At 42.5% G+C, this 7,633-nt stretch overlaps 1 protein-coding gene and 1 long non-coding RNA gene across 3 annotated transcripts in view; one reads left to right on the top strand and one right to left on the bottom strand.

Moving 5' to 3' along the window:
• The window catches only part of LOC111871854 (protein hunchback), a 23,471-nt gene extending 16,715 nt beyond the window's left edge, over window positions 1-6,756 (bottom strand). For both annotated transcript variants that reach the window (XM_023865226.2, XM_023865227.2), the window contains exon 1: window positions 6,527-6,756. The gene's annotated coding sequence lies outside the window, so the exon portion shown is untranslated. The remainder of the gene's footprint in view (window positions 1-6,526) is intronic.
• Window positions 1-7,633, top strand: part of LOC111871855 — a 173,885-nt gene that overhangs the window by 108,697 nt on the left and 57,555 nt on the right. The gene's annotated exons all lie outside the window — the stretch shown is intronic.

Genomic DNA, 7,633 nt, shown 5'->3' with positions numbered 1-7,633 from the left:
TGGGGGGGGGGGGCATCACAGTGGCCTCGCAGTCTCAGCCCGCACAAACGCTTGGAGTCGTGGGGCACATCCAGTCTCCTATGAAATGGGTACCGGAGGCTTATTCCCCGGGGGTAAAGCGGCAGAGGCGCGAAGCTGACCATTCACCTCCCACAAGTGTCGAGGTAAAAAAAAAAAGGAGAATCTGTACATCCACTCCCCCATACGCCTTCATAGAATAGTGTTTAATTAGTTAAGCACGGGCAAAACTTGACCTCACACATTATAATTATGAGCTTAACTAACTGTAAAGAATATTAGGACAAAGTGCAGAGAATATTTGAACTTACAAGAAGTAATAAATAACTTGAAATCTGAGAAAATTTCATAAGGAACTTCATAATTTCTACTCGTCACCCAAATTATTAGGGTGCTCAATTGAAAAAGAGTGAAATGACCATAGTTAGATGTGAAACTCATGCATAATTTTAGTAGAAAATCTTAAAAAGAAAGTATCTCTCTCAAGACGAAGACTAGGATAACATTAAAGCAGATCTAATTAACATACGGCAAAAGAATTAAGTGGTTAGAAACTAACTGACCAATCAAGCGACTGTTTTCTTAAAAATTAAAAGTGCTCTACCTCGTTGCGGACAGCTATTACACTGCAAAGACCTTTTTACATGTATTAAAGTAGCAAACCCTGTGACATGTACACCCACTGCAAAGTAGCAGCTGTGTAAACAGGCGACAGTACAAGGGCGTTGATAGGGATCAGCTCTGTGGACCGAGAGAATAAGCAGTAATGGAAGGGTTGTCTTCTGTGCGGTCCGTGCCGGGGTTACATAACGAAGACTATTGGTTCAGTTGTCGGGTCAAGCGCCAAGACGAGCTGATTGGTAGTTATCCGCCAGTTGTGAAAAGTAAAAATTGGTGGCCGAGGCAACTTACAGCACCATCACTAAGTTCCATAATTCACAAATCATCACAGAACTCGCTAAGCTTTTCGAACCTGCTGTCTTCACCACCTCTTCCCTTACAACGGTTTCTATAGTCGAGATTCTTCAGCTTCACGTGCTGAAGTCCTGTCTTCCCAGACTCTCGTGCGGAACTCAACTGAACTATCAACTGGCTTTTTCCCTTGCTTGTAGCATCTCGGCAAGGACCACATAGAAAACATAACTCTTCTATCATTGCGTCGAACTGTTGGGTTATAAATCTGTTGCACAGCAACGGGAATGTGTTTGTCGATCCGTTTTCCAGACATGGTCGCTGTTCACAGGGTCATCGCTTAGCAACGTCTATACTCCACGTTGCTCTCCCCATAAAGCTATTCGTCCCGAATGGCCTACAGGCATACCGCCATTTCTTCTCTTGTGTTTGTGACCTCTGTGATCGGTCTCACATTCTTCCCCTTGGTTCGGTTCTCAGTGTGTACTCTCCCACTGCTCCCTCCTCAAGGCCGCTCGTCCCGAGCTGTTACCTGATAAGATGCCAGCCGGTCAAGGTGTACAACCATAAACCTCGATCTAGTGTCCACTGGATCCTGTATACCTCATCAATTATCAGGGCGACCACCTTGTATGGGCCTTCCCATCAGTCTGTCAGTCTGTATGTGTATTCCTCCTTAAATTTGAATGCAGCAGCTCTGTTAAGTCGATGTCCCTACATTTCTGGCTCTGAAGCTGCTAGTAATCTTTTTCATTTCGGAGGGAGCCGACACCTCCACAGTGTCCAGTCACTCACTTCACGTAACCCGATAGAAATCCCGACTGCTCGCTTCACGACCTCCGTCCGAAAGTCTGCGTGACGGTCTTGTTGAAAGACCTCTTGCTTCCTAGACGTAGCTGCCGTCTTGCTCCTTGGTCTTTTTTTTTTTCTTTCCTTCTTGCATTCCGGTTGAGCCCGACGTCTCTTCCCGAACGTTCGCCCTTTAGGGGTTCCTAGTACAGCATCGTCCCTGCCTATTCCTTGATGACATCCCTTGCGAGGTACTTCTTTGGCTGCCGGCGACGCCCTACGGCCAGAGGTCGATCCCACTGCGGCGTCTTCTTTAAGGACTTCTGGATAGTTCGCTATGGTCTCCTTTTCTTCAGGATTTGCCTCCAAACCCGTGGCCTCCCTCTTTTCTAGACAGGTCTCTATTTTCTCTAACTGGGAGTTCATCCTGGCCATTATCTTTCCAAGATGATCATCTAACTTGGACAGCATTTCTTCTTTTAGGTGGTGTTTGGCCGGTTCTCTTTTCTTCTGGGTTGGTTCCTTTTCAGCCAGCAGGCATTCCATCATTTGTTCCGTCTTGTATGATGACTGTATAACGATCAAGATTCAATTAAGTTTCTAATGAGACCACTTCTGACTGCAGCTGTCACGATTTAATGTGTCTATAGACGGGGTTTGGATGGGAGAATTGATTTATTGACCACTTTAACACACCACTCGGAACTACAAGCACTTACAGCGCCACAGCTAGTCTCCACAATTCACGAATTACCACAGCACACGCTAATCCATCTCCAACCTGTTGCCTTCACCATTCGTTTCTTGACAATGGCTTCTAACAATGCAAAATCTTCAGCTTCACTCGCTCAAGACCTCTCTTCCCGGACTCCCGATCAGAACTCAACCGAACTGTCAACTAACTTTGTACATTTCTTATAACATTTAAGCAAGAGCCACATAGAAAACACAGCTCTTCTATTGTTGTGTTCAAATATTGCATTATTAAAAATCTGCTGCCTAGCAGCGGGAATATGTTTACCGATCCCTTGCCCTGAAACTGTCGCTGTTTACAGAGTTACCGCTTAACAACTGATCTATGCTCCACAATATTACACTCATAATCACGTGACAATTTTAATGACATCTCCTTTAATATTTTATATCTTCGTTTTCTCTTGCATAAGTGCCGTTCTTTTAATTATTTTAGCTTTGATCTGAGCTTCAATAAATTTGTTGTTATATTGAATCCACACGGACCAAAATTAGAATGGCCATTCAACTGTTCGTTAGATCCGCAATTTTATTGAAATCCGTGGCGCAGTTTTGAGAAACGTAACATGCGGACAGTGGTACAGATGGGCACGGCCTCCTTGCATGAATTTACTTCGTATATTTTGTGCAAAGATCACATGAAAATATTCCACTGCAATGCCCCTTGAACCCAGAAACAGTTAAACACACGCTTTTTCTGAAGGCGTCGTCTTGCCTAACAGCAAGAAACATAAGCAGTGACATTGTGCATGTAACAAGGGGGAGGAGACGTGATGTGTGATATGAAAACTACTCTAGCACAATTTACGGTAAGATGAAAAATGTTTCAGCTTGTTCTATGACAAATTTGCAGCCAATTAAGGCCGCGCCATAGCTCAAGCGGTTAGTCGCTGGCTTCCCAGCGCGGCGGCCCGGGTTATCATGTCTGGTCTGGTCAAGTGGGATTTGTGGTGGACAAAGTAGTACTGGGGCAGGTTTTCTCCGAGTACTTCGGTTTCCCCTACCAATCTTCACTCCACCAATTGCTCTACAGCCACCCTCATCTATCATCTGGGGCTGGTACAGTAGGCCTCGTCGCAAGGCCTCTACCTGTACACAAGCAGAAAAACGCACACACACAAACTAAACATCCATGCCCTTAGTGGGATTCGAACCCACGATCCCGGTTTCCAAGCGAGGGAAGACAGTGACCGGCATCAATTATTGTTAGTATTCTCAAACCAAGTAGGATGCAGTGGGTGTACCCTGTAGCACGCATGTAAGTTGAACTGCTCACAGAATTTTAATCGGGAAACACGCCGTTTTGGAAACCCTAAAATTTAAAAGTGAATTAAAATGGGATATGGACTTGATTCAATTGATTTCTAGACCGGTGATGGGCTGCTATGTCGAGGTAATGGGTCGTCGCGTTACTAACATGCTTGTAGCTACTAGACCGGATGAGTGAGGAGTTCCCTCCCAGGAACATATCTGTTCCTTGTAGTAAGGCGTAGTTCACTTTTCCAGAGGAGGAACCCGTGAATTAAAATAATCTGATATCATGGCCGCTCAATAACTACAGTACCCAGAATTTTAATTTTGGGAGAAGTTTGAAAATTTCAACAACAATTTTCTCCGCACTTTCACATTAGTCTTTACGACATAACATTTAGTATTCCTGTCACATACTTCAGTGGTACCCTGTTAGAACCTAAGCAACCCTGGCAGAGGCCTTTCTGTGTTACTCTCACTCCGAGGCACTTGGTAGGATAGTGCATTAGAACTCTTCCCACGCCCTACTCTACTGGATTCAAAACAAAGCGATAACATTTCTCATTATACGTGAAATTTATGAATGTTTGTATAATTCTGTTGACTGTGTCTTTGAATTAAATGTTAAAACTGCCTATTTCCTCAGAACTCATTTAGGCCTATGAAGACATGCTCCAAAGAAAATATTTCTAATTACATTTTGACTTAAGAGAATCTTGTAAGATTTGAATTCTTACTAAGATAACTAACTTAAGGCTCAAGCGGTTAGTCACTGGCTTTCCGATCCCGGATCTGGTCAAGTGTGATTTGTGGTGGACAAAGTGGCGCTGGGGCGGTTTTTCTCCGAGTACTTCGGTTTCCCCTGCCAATCTTCATTCCACCAAATTCCCCATCATCATAATCATCCGGGGCAGGCTACAATAGGGCAATCAGTGGCCGCCGTGCCGAGTGGAACCAGTTGGACTCCACCCCCCACTAAGTGAATTTTAAAAAAGAAAGACTAACTTGGACAAGACGGAATCACATAACTAAAAACTTACTTCGTGGAGCTCAGCCCTCCTTGAGAAACCGCAAATTGTGCATCTACTCAAGAATTTATCAGCATTTTATGGAACCCGAAGGTTCATTACCCTTCACAACCCTTCTTATAATCTAACTCTGTATGTAATACGAAACAGTGAATACTTTGCAAAGGAATTTAGACTAACTAAACTAACGTTTCTCAGTTACGCAGTAAGATACATCCATAAATACAATTCATCACCAAGGATTAACGCTATGGCAAGTATAGGCTTACTATAACTGGAGAAAAAAATTACAAATGCATCCTTCTATAAAGTGAAGTACCTTTTTTTCTTTATTTCATGCATCCTGTTGTGTTAACCCTCTTTATTAGAACCGTCACAACACAACTAATATCAAGATCAGTGCCTTGTTTTGGCTCTCCTACATGTTTCGGCTATTAATAGCCATCATCAGGCTAATACATGGTCAAAATATATACACCACCGAACCGCAGTACTAGTAAAATTGGATACAATATTATTAATTATATAAAAAAATACTTGACGTAAAAATACAATAAGTTAGATCATATAAAACAGAAGTTATAGTATAAAACAAGAATAAAATTGTAAGTTTTGAGGTTTTCACGGCGATGACTTTCTTCAAGAATAAAATTCTTTGATTGATGTTTTGTTGCGTTCCCACGGACAAACTGGCACTGATCTTGATATCAGTTGTTTTGTGACGGTTGTAATGACGAGGTTGTGAATTACCCTGCCTACATGCTTGATGCCGTTCTGTTTGGTAGTTGGGAGCCCAGTTATATATAACGCATAAATCCACCTATGTCCACACATCACTCATGGAGCTGAGTCCTCCTTGAGAAACAGTCAATTGTGCAGCTACTCAAAAACTTCCCAGAATTTCATGGAACCCAAAGGTTCATTACCTTGTTCACAAGAGCCCTCCACTGGTCCCTATCACGAGTCAGTTCGATCCAGTCCGTAACGCCACATCATGTCTAAGATCCATTTTAATGATGTCTACCCACCTACGTCTTTGTCTCCCTAGTGGTCTCTTTCCTTCTGGCTTTCCCACCAATATCTTATATGCATTCCTTTTCTCCCTATTCGTGCTACATGCCCTGCATATCTCATCCTCATTTACTTGATCATTCCAATTATATTTGGAGAAGAGTAGAAGTTATGAAGTTCCCCATTACACGGCTTTCTCTAACCTCCGGTCACTTCATCTCTCTTCGGTCCAAATATTCTCCTCAACACCCTGTTCTCAAACACCCTCAGTCTATGTTCCTCCCTTAATTCCAGAGACCAAGTTTCACACCCATATAGAACCACAGGCAAAATATTAGTTTTGTATATTCTGATTTTTATGTAGACGGCATCACATACTAAAATAAAAAGTAATCTCATACGAGAAGCTCATTTTCATATCCATTTTATTTCATGGATGATTTTAATCTATAGACCACTCCTGCTCTTACATTAACTCGTTAACAATATAGCCCTGGCCAAGCAGCACGTTATCACATATCCAGTTTCGGTTGGACGCTTCTATCTCTGACCCCACACTCAACTAGTGTTAGGGAAGGAAATTAATTTTGTTTGCGTATATTAGTACACTCAAAACAAAGGAAATAGCAATAGAGCTCCCTTGACCTGCGACGGCTTGTCATAATTTTTACTTTCCTTACTGTAGGTGTTAATTAAATTAATAAGGAAGAGTATTATTGTTATTAATTACCACTCTTAACGACTATGAGACCAGTTGTTCTTACCTGGTAATTATTAGTATCTGAATTCCAGTTATTCTTCACGTGAGCTATTCCATGCTGTCGCTACTAACAAACAAGTAACATGTCCAGTCACCAGAAACAGTAGTCACCTCTCCACAACGGTCACTCAACAACTGAAAGAAACTTATAGGCCTGAGTCAGTCATAAAAACTACCACCACGACCACCACGACCCCCACTTCCTATGCCATCCCTCCGCCCTCTCTTCATCGATCTTCCCTGCTCCCCCACCCTCAAGCAACTAACCCGAGTATGACCATTCTCTACCCCAAAAGTACAGACCAAGGTTCAGGTTGCAAAACCACCCCGACACTAAATCCCCAACCCCTAACGAAAGACTCCTACTAGAACTACCCCTCAGTACCACCACCATTCGCCATTTCCGGAAGCTCCATCCACTACCACCCCCAACATCTGACCCTACTCATGGAAGTCATTTCTTTTTTTACACTAAAAACCCACAGTGATAAATGGCACTAAGGCCTTTAAAAATCACATGTAATAAAAAGCAGCTTCTTTAAAAATATGTTGTACAACTGCCAAAATAAATTTGCGGGAAAGAAACGATTATTACGGTTTATTGAAAAAAAAAAGTCCGCTTGAAAGAATTGTACGTAGCGGAGGGCCCATGAAAGGTCCTCAACATAAAACACCAAAGAAGAATGAAATGGTAGCTGTGAAGAAAAGAGTACGCATCTTCTTTCAGGTGTTTCTAAATTATCACCACAATGCGATATAAATCGATTCAAAACAACATTCGATTTGTATTCAGCATTGCGTAATGGATCTCTCATCTGTCAGACCATACCCCAGCTTGTCCACAAAGGATTTGCGGTGAATGCAGTTTCTCCACATTCCCGCGTATCACTAAAATCCAGCCATTATTCGCTACAACTCCATTGAGTAAAGTCCTTCTTGACACGCTGGCAATCTCTTGTTTCCCAGCCTTTCCTGCGGAAAGTTCCATTACTGTGTTCTTAAGTTCTCACCATTGGACCCATATGTACGCCACATGAATCCAGTACACACCATTAGACTCTATTTCCTAAGAACTACTTTAATATTATCGTATTACCCGTACCTAAATATT

Source organism: Cryptotermes secundus, unplaced genomic scaffold, assembly GCF_002891405.2.
Source record: "Cryptotermes secundus unplaced genomic scaffold, Csec_1.0 scaffold1315, whole genome shotgun sequence".
Taxonomy (NCBI): Eukaryota; Metazoa; Arthropoda; class Insecta; order Blattodea; family Kalotermitidae; genus Cryptotermes; species Cryptotermes secundus.
The sequence above is the reverse complement of the archived record's forward strand: the minus strand, read 5'-3'. Positions and strand labels throughout refer to the sequence as shown.